Source organism: Colobus angolensis, unplaced genomic scaffold (assembly GCF_000951035.1).
Source record: "Colobus angolensis palliatus isolate OR3802 unplaced genomic scaffold, Cang.pa_1.0 Scaffold424, whole genome shotgun sequence".
Taxonomy (NCBI): Eukaryota; Metazoa; Chordata; class Mammalia; order Primates; family Cercopithecidae; genus Colobus; species Colobus angolensis.
This window is the reverse complement of record NW_012117644.1, coordinates 1,350,308-1,359,676: the sequence shown is the minus strand read 5'-3', so window position 1 is coordinate 1,359,676 and position 9,369 is coordinate 1,350,308. Positions and strand designations below refer to the sequence as shown.

The 9,369-nt window shown below is 42.9% G+C and overlaps 1 protein-coding gene across 1 annotated transcript in view; it reads left to right on the top strand.

Moving 5' to 3' along the window:
• The first annotated feature begins 388 nt into the window (after nt 1-388).
• The window catches only part of LOC105522316 (caseinolytic peptidase B protein homolog), an 80,525-nt gene continuing 71,544 nt past the window's right edge, over nt 389-9,369 (top strand). Inside the window, exon 1 of the mRNA XM_011956815.1 lies at nt 389-474. The gene's annotated coding sequence lies outside the window, so the exon portion shown is untranslated. The remainder of the gene's footprint in view (nt 475-9,369) is intronic.

Sequence of the window (9,369 nt, the reverse complement as noted above, 5' to 3'; positions counted from 1 at the left end):
GAGGAGGTAATAAATTAGTGGTAACAGTAAACAAGTCGCCCAGCCCGGGATGCTGCTGGCTGCTTATAAGTAACTGTTATAAACATTGAGTGTCTGGGGCTGTCAGAAATGCAAGCAAGCATTTTGAGTGCCTCTCATATGTACAATTAAAACAATAAAACACGGCAGAAACGCAGCCAGAGCGGGCTCTAAATCAGCTTCTCTTCTCAGCTCCAAGTGGCAGCTGAATAAAGATGAGTGGGGCAGAAGCTGGGTTGGCATAGGGCCCTTCTGGGGGTAGAGGACCTGGACCAACCCCACCAGCCTGAGTGCCCCCTTCCCACAGCTCCAGGGTCTGCAGGGCCTGGCCTGCTCCAGCTGACCTCCCCATCTCTGTGTCTTCAGATGGGCGACAGGACGGTGCAAGCCGGCACATCACAAACCAGTGGACAAGTGCCCTGGAGTTCAGGAGATGGCTAGGACTCCCTGCTGGCGGTAATGGAACTGCTCTGTATAATATTTCTCCCCCTCCCCAGTACATGCCAAGGATGGTCTCATCTGACTATCTTTTTTACTCAGTATAAGTTAACTACCCAGCACCCACTGTGTGCCCAGCCTAACCCAAGCATAGCAGAGAGAATGCATGCCCTTGGAGAGCAAAAACTCAGCTGAGAATAATAAGGCTCCCAAGGAAATAAGAATCCCCTAGAGAGCTTGTTAACACAGGTTCCTGGACCCTCTGCCCTCAGATTCTGATTGAGTATGTCTGGGGTGGGACCTGAGGTTTTGCATTTCTAATAGGCTCCTACCCTCTGGAAAACATGATCTAGACTACAGGTATTAGTTGTGGTCTTGTGCTTGAACTACTTAAAAAACTCGTCTGGGCCTTCACCTCCCTACTAGAGATCTTATTTTGCCACTTTAAGCTTCACTCCTAGAGAGGCTGTGTGTTTAAGCTATGGTATTATATGTGTGCAGAACACTTAATAACTCTGACACCTGGAGCGATTTTCTATACTTGCCAGAGGCACTGTCTCCTTATTTGTAAAAGAAAGGTTATTGGGAGACTTAGAGGTAGTATGGTACATTTACCCCTAACCTAAACCCTAGAACATAGAAGAAATTCTGTGAATGTAAACCTCTGTTTCTACATCCTCCTCCTCATTATACTCTTAACAGAATGTCAGTCTTTGACACAGCCTTCCAAACGCTTTTCTCTGGTAGCAAACTATTACCCTCAAAGAGCCAAATAGTATTTAGAGTCCAAGGAATGGCTTAGCCATTACCTAATTGTGTGACCTTGGCAATTCTTTTTTGCTCTCTGAGCTTGATTTTCTCATCTATAGAGAATAATATTTCCTACACCATAGGCTTATTGTAAGGCCCAAATTGGAGGACTTATGAAAGCGCTTGAGAAAATACAAGGCATTATGCAAATATAAGGTGCTTGCAAGAACAGTAATTAGTAATAATAAAGACTTAAGATATTACCAAGACAATATTTGACAAAGGATCCAGTCAGAGGTACAGATAGCAAAGGCCGTCAGAGCTTAGAGAAGAGAATCTCTGGCTGAAGAAGTCAAGGAAATAAAATGACATTTGAGCCTCAAAGTATCGGAAGGTTTTGGACAGCTGTATGGAGGGTTGACAGGTGGGTGCAATTGAATGTGAGTAGAGAAGGGGTATGCTATATTCAAAACATACAGAGTGGTCAAATGTGGTGGCTCATGCCTATAATCCCAAGACTTTGGGAGGCTGAAGCAGAAGGATTGCTCGAACCCAGGAGTTCAAGACCAGCCTGGGCAACATTGTGAGACCCCGTCTCTACACAACTTTTATTTTATTTTATTTTATTTTTTATTTTATTTTTGAGACAGAGTCTTGCTGTGCCCCCCAGGCTGGAGTACAGTGGCATGATCTCAGCTCACTGCAACCTCCGCCTCCTGGGTTCAAGCAGTTCCCATGCCTCAACCTCCTGAGTAGTTGGGATTACAGGCGTGTGCCACCATGTCCGGCAACTTTTTTGTATTTTAGTAGACATGGGGTTTCACCATGTTGCCCAGGATGGTCTTGAACTCCTGAGCTCAGGCGATCTGCCTGCCTTGGCCTCCCAAAGTGTCAGGGTAATGAGCCACCATGCCCTGCCCAATATTTTTTTTTTAGTTAGCCAGGTATGTGCCTGTGGTCCCAGCTACTCAGGAGGATTGGTCCCAGCTACTGAGACAGGAGGATTGCCTGAGCCCAGGAGGTCAAGGCTGTAGTAAGCCATGGTCACGCCACTGTACTCCAGCCTGGGTGATAGAGCAAAACCCTGTCTCAAAAAACAAAAAAAACACTCAGATATGAGAAACAGAAAAATCACGTTTCACGCTGGTAGGTGAACATGTTAGGATGAAGCATGCACACAGCAGAAGATTCATCTTAGAGAGTAATGAGCAATAAAGATGCAACATTAGTAGAGTAGGGCCAGATCAAGACTCTTGGACTTTATCCTTTAGACAGAGAAGAGCCTTGAAGGTCCTAAAGGAGAGGGCACTGCAGGAATTGATGCCTTTCAGGATAGAGAAACAGAGGGAGGTGATAATGAGATGACGATGATGATAGCTGCAAGGGTAGCAGATAATATTGATTGATACTTACTTTGTATTCACAATAACCCTATAATATAGGTAGTAACCCTATAATAAAGGAAACTGAGGCAGAGTGAGGCTGTCAAATGCCAGCAGAACTATCTCCTGCTCTTGTATAAGACCCAACAACCATATCAGCCTGCATGTGCCCCCAGCTTAGTCAGCTCAGATCTCTGGCTTGTCCAAAGGCTTGGGAATCTGCCAGGCCAAAAGCTGTGTGGGCAATTTATTATTTTTAATAATGTCACAGCCCCTTCCTCATCCTTGTCCAGGCTCACTCAGAGCCTTGTCACACTCCATGGCCAATGTTTCTACATGTCGTTTCTCCATAGTTCTGGTTCTGGCCACCATACATTTTGGCCAACTGCATGATTAAATGAATCAGCCAGTTAGATTAATTATTTCTATTCTTTTAGCCCTCCAAACTCTGTGTGTGTGTGTGTATATATCTATCTGTGTCCTAGGAGAGAGAGAGAGACTCGTTGACATGTTTTATTAAACAGAATAAATTCGATGCATTTGTAAAAATAAGAAAAAATAGGATTGGGTGGCAAAGAACTAGTCTTACGATTTTTAACTGATTTACATATTTTGTGTATAAATATTTTTTCATCAAAAGTTCCAAATCAGGGATGGGTCCCACACACCACACAAAATATATTAGAGACATTTATATGGATAGCAGGAAGGGAGACAGAGAGCTGAAATTTTCCAGGCACCTAGTGATTGATAGGGGCTGAGGCTCCCCCTGACGCTTTATTGAGTTTCCGATGATTATCTCTCGCTGAGACATTTTTTACAGATGACGGTCGAGCTGTCACAATGGACCATGGGGGAAAAAAACCCAACAATAATAACACTTTAATCTTTTTACTGCACTGCTCCCTAGTATCTCAGATTCATCTTCCCTGACGCACGCAGTTCATTATTCTGCCCCTCCCTGGATGGGAAATAAAGGAAAAAATATATATATGTAGACACACTTAGCCACATACATACACACACAGACTATATAAAAGAGACCACCTCAGAACCAGAGAGGGGCAGAATTTATTGTTCTTTTTGCAAGTATTGAGGTTTATTAGTAGAGATGCTGGGTTGGCTTGGAATTGGCTATTAATTACAGCATTTTGTATTTGTTTTTTATTGCGAGTTTTTAACATCTTGAAGAAAAGGCAGAGGAGAGGCAAGCAGGTGTAGAGATGGGGAACACAGAGGAACCAAGTTTGACCAACCGAGTAGGATATCTGCCGAGAGGCAAAGAGCCGCCACCTTCTTCTTGTTGCCAGCCTTGCCCCAGAGAATCCCTGGAGCTCGAAGAATGCTGCTTTGGATAGGATGGGGGTGGGAGAGGAGGGGGAAGAGGGTGACCTCAGTGTACTTACAGGACAAATCTAAGGGAATCTAGATACTTGTGAGCATGTCACTACTATGAGAGTTAGGAGAGGTAGGAAGTAGAGGAGGTTAAAACAGAGTTTTGATGGGTCTGTAGATAACCGAGTAACAGATTCTTAAGTTTGCCCCACCTTATGAATTTGGTGATGTGAAGGTGAGATGTGGGCTCTGGAAAGCACTCCCTGGGTCTGCACTAAAAAGAAGGGTCCTGAGCCAGAGAGGATGCTGCACTGACTGTCATGGCCACAGGCAGGGACAATAGCCTGTCTTCTTCAAGTTCCTTGCCATCCTTCCTGGTCTACCCCTTCCCTTTCATGGAGGTGAGAGAAAATGGGCTTGGGGTTGCTGTGGGAAGGCTGCCCTTGAGGTGTCTCCAATGGAATAAGTATTGTTGACACAGTCTTTAATTCATCAACTCTATTCTGAGCCCCGATGCTACACTAGAATGGAGTGACAATGAGGTGAGGTCCTATTCCTAAGGAGAAAACTTCCAGTCCATGGGCAGAAACCATGATGTCTGTGAGAATCATTTTCAAGTAGGGGATGGTCCTCCAGCCATCGGCCAGCCTAGGTGACCATGAGTGCCTTCTCTATATAAAGGATAAAGACATGTTGAAGACACAGTGTGTGTCCATCAAGAACCTGTTTCCTGCCTGGGGAGACAAGCTTAACATCTGTTTACTAAAGAAGTGTTTGTTAAGCAACCTGCCATGCTTAACAGAATACACATGAAACAATCTGAGAACACACAAGACTATGTAAAAGGAAATGTTGACTAATTTGATGTAAACAGAAGGCATAGAGGAAAGGGAGATCAGTGAAAATCAAGATGCTTGAATTGTAAAGTGTGAGTAAAATGTACATAAATAAGAGAAAGCATAATAAAGCCATGTAATCACTTAGAGAAAAAGAGTTATAAGCCTTGGAGTTGAACTTTCCAGCTCCGTCAGTGACTGCCAGTGTGACTTTATAAGATACATAACTTCTCTAAGTGTCAGTTTCTTCATTTATTGTATGGGAATAATAATGTAACAGCCTAGTAGGGTTCTTGTGAGGATAGTCGTAAAGTTCCTGGCACAGTACCTGGGCACATAGTGTTCAATAAATGGAACCATTATTTTCTTACTGTTCTGTTGTATATTTACTTATCTGAGTATTGGAGGAAGACTCTTAGTTGTGGGATGTTAGCCTTCAGGACTCACCTGTGACTCTCCACTAGAATGAAATGGGCCGCATTAGTATGGAATGAGCCTGACATATTCTACAGTGTTAGTGTTAGAGGTGATTCTGGCCAGTATTGGAATGACATCAGGAAGAGGAAAGGATACAATAATAAATTTATTACCATTTATTGAGTCCTTACTACATGCCAGGCAATATGCTCATCTTCTTCCATATATTTTTTAACCTAACAGTTTTATTAAGATTTAATTTACATACTATACAATTCACCATTTGTTTTTATGGAGTGTGAATTATGTATCAATAAAAGAAAGAAAGAAAATGAATGATACAAGAGCTTTAAATAGAAAAGCTTCTCTTCCCGTCCTCTCACACCTCACTAGATTTCCTACCTCATTTCTTTTTTTTTAAAATTTTGTATCAAATCTATTTTAATTTCAACTTTTATTTTAGATTCAGGGCCTACATTTGCAGGTTTGTTACCTGGGTATATTGCATGATGCTGGGGTTTGGGGTATAATTGATCCCATCACCCAGGTACTAGACATAGTATCCAGTAGTTTTTCAACCCTTGCCTCCTTCATCCTTCCCTGCTCTAAGAGTCCCTGGTGTCTATTGTTGCCATCTTTATGTCTATGAGTACCCATTGTTTAGCTTCCACTTATAAGTGAGAACACGTAGGCTGGGCACAATGGTTCACGCCTGTAATCCCAGCACTTTGGGAGAACATGCAGGCTGGACACAGTGGCTCATGCCTGTAATCCCAGCACTTTGGTAGGCCGAAGCAGGTGAATCACTTGAGGTCAGGAGTTCAAGACCAGCCTGGCCAACATGGCAAAACTCCGACTCTACTAAAAGTATAAAAATTATCCGGGTGTGGTGGTGTGAGTAGCCTGTAGTTCCAGCTACTCTGGAGGCTGAGGCACGAGAATCACTTGAATCAAGGGGGCAGAGGTTGCGTGGTGAGCCTAGATTGTGTCACTACACTCCATCCTGGGCGACAGAGAGAGCCTCCATCTCAAAAAATTAATAATAATAACTGAGAACATGCAGTATTTGGTTTTCTGCTCTTGTGTTAATTTGCTTAGGATGATGGCTTCCAGCTGCATCCATGTTGCTGCAAAGGACATGATTTCATTCTTTTTTGTGGCTGTGTAGTATTCCATGTAGTATCCCATGGAATAGTACCATGTTTTCCTTATTCCATCCACCATGGATGGGCACCTAGATTGATTCTGTGTCTTTGCTGTTGTGAATAGTGCTGTGATGAACATATGAGTACATGTTTCTTTTTGGTAGAACAATTTGTTTTCTTTTGGATATATACCCAGTAATGAGATTGCTGGGTTGAATGGTAGTTCTAAGTTCTCTGGGAGATCTCCAAACCACTTTCCACAGTGGCTGAACTAATTTACATTCCCTCCAACAGTGTATAAGCATTCTCTTTTCTCTACAGCCTCACCAATAAGAGCCATTCTGACTGGTGTGAGATGGTATCTCATTGTGGTTTTGATTTGCATTTCTCTGACGATTAATGATGTTGAACATTTTTTCATATGTTTGTTGGTTGCTTGTATGTCTTCTTTTGAGAAATGTCCTTGTCTTTTGCCCATTTTGTAAATGGGATTTATTTTTTGCTTGTTGAGTTAACTTCCTTATAGCTTCTTGGCCAGGTGTTGTGGTTCACACCTGTAATCCCAGCATTTTGGGAGGCCGAGGCAGGTGGATCACCTGTGGTCAGAAGTTCAAGACCAGCCTGGCCAACATGGTGAAACCCTGTTTTAGAAAACAGGGTTTTCTAAAAATACAAAAATTAGCCTCATGTGGTGGTGCATGCCTGTAATCCCAGCTATGCAGGAGGCAGAGGCAGAAGACTCACTTGAGCCTGGGAGGCGGAAGTTGCAGTGAGCCAAGGTCACACCGTTGTACTCCAGCCTGGGTGACAAAGTGAGACTCTATCTCAAAACAAAACAAAACAGACAAAAATCCCACATAAGTTCCTTATAGATTCTGGATATTAGACCATTGTCAGACACACAGTTTGCAAATATTTTCTCCCATTCTATAAGTTGTCTGTTTACTCTGTTGATAGTTTGTTTTGCTGTGCAGAAGCTCTTTCATTTAATTAGGTCCCATTTGTCAATTTTTGTTCTTGCCACAGTTGCTTTTGAGGACCTAGTAATAAATTCTTTGCCAAGGCTGATGTCCCAAAGGGTATTTCCTAGGTTTTCTTCTAGGATTTTTATAGTTTTAGGTTTTGCACTTAAATCTTTAATCCATCTTGAGTTGATTTTTGTATGTAGTGAGAGGTAGAGGTCCAGCTTCATTCTTCTGCATGTGGATAGCCAGTTATCCCAGCACCATTTATTGAATAGGGAATCCTTTCCCTGTTGCTTATATTTGTTGACCTTGTTGAAGATCAGTTGGGTATAGGTGTGTGGCTTTATTTCTGGGTTCTCTATTCTGTTCCATTGGTGTGTGTGTCTGTTTTTGTACAGTACCATGCTGTTTTGGTTACTGTAGCCTTGTAGTATAGTTTGAAGTCAGGTAATCTGATACCTTTGGCTTTGTTCTTTTTGCTTAGGATTGCTGTGGCTGTTTGGGCTCTTTTTTGGTTCTATATGCACTTCACCATTTAGAGTATATAACTCAATGGTTTATATAGTATATTCACAAGAGTTGTGCAAAGTATCATGACAACTAATTTTAGAACATTTTTATCATGCCATAAAGAGACCTCATATTCATTATCAGTCACTCTCCATTTCTCCTCAACTATTACCAGCCCCTGGCAACCAGTAATTACTTTCTGTCTCCATAGATTTGCCTAATCTGGACATTAAATATAAATTGAATCTTATTTGATTTTTTGAGACAAGGTCTTGTTCTGTCCTCCAGGCTGGAGTGCAATGGTGTGATCATGGCTCACTACAGCATTGACTTCCTGGGTTTAAGGGATCCTCCACCTCGGCCTCCTGAGTTGCTGGGACCACAGGCGTGCGCCACCACAGCCCCTGGCTAATTTTTAAAATTTTTTGTAGAGATGGAGTCTCTCCACGTTGCCCAGCCTGGTGGTGAACTCCTGGGCTCAAGCTATCCTCCTGCCTCAGCCTCACAATGTGCTGGGATTACAGGTATAAGCCACCACGCCCAGCCTCATTGTGGTTTTGATTTGCACTTTACTGATGGCCAGTGATATTGAGCATCTGTTCATGTGCTCTTTGGCCATTTGTATGTCTTATTTGGAGAAATGTCTATTCCAATCCTTTGTCCATTTTTAAAGTTAGGTTTGCCATTGACTCTTGTGAGGTAGGTGATATTATCTCTGTTTTGGAGATGAAGAAACTGAATCTCACAGATGTTCATAAAGTCACACAGTCAGTTTTGCTTTCCAGACTTGCAGACTCCAGCCCCCATGGTCTTTCTAATACACGTTGCTGCCTGCTGAGGATTCACACTGGTGTCACCAGGGTCCTCTATGTGGCAGGAATGGAGGAGGAAAGGAAAAAGGTGGGAAGGAAAATCTGTTTGAAGGCTGGGTGCAGTGAGTGGCTCATGCCTGTTATCTTAGCACTTTGGGAGACTGTGGCAGGAGGACCACTTGAGCCCAGGAGTTTGAGACTAGCCTAGGCAACATAGAGAGACTCCATCTCTCTATATATTTTATTTAATAAAAAAATGTTTTTTGGCCAGGCACAGTGGCTCACACCTGTAATCCCAGCACTTTGGGAAGCCGAGGCAGGTGGATCATCTGAGGTTGGGAGTTCAAGACCAGCCTGGCTAACATGGTGAAACCCCATCTCTACTAAAAATACAAAATTAGCTGGGCATGGTGGTGCGTGCCTGTAATCCCAGCTACTCAGGAGGCTGAGGCAGGAGAATCACTTGAACCCGGGAGGCGGAGGTTGGTGAGCCAAATTGTGCCATTGCACTCCAGCCTGGGTGTCAAGAGTGAGACTCCATCTCAAAAAAATAAATAAACAGAAAGTAATTGGAATACACTTCATGCTGAAGCTCTTTACGCTTTTTTTTTAGTTTGAATGGTGGTGGAAAAGATGAAAATGATGAGATGAAGTAACTGATCCAAGTTGGAAAGTCGGAGACCTTTCTGGTGGGTTGTAGACAACTCCCTCACATACATACACATTGTAGATGCCATTCCTGAGCAGTGGCAAGAAGGGGC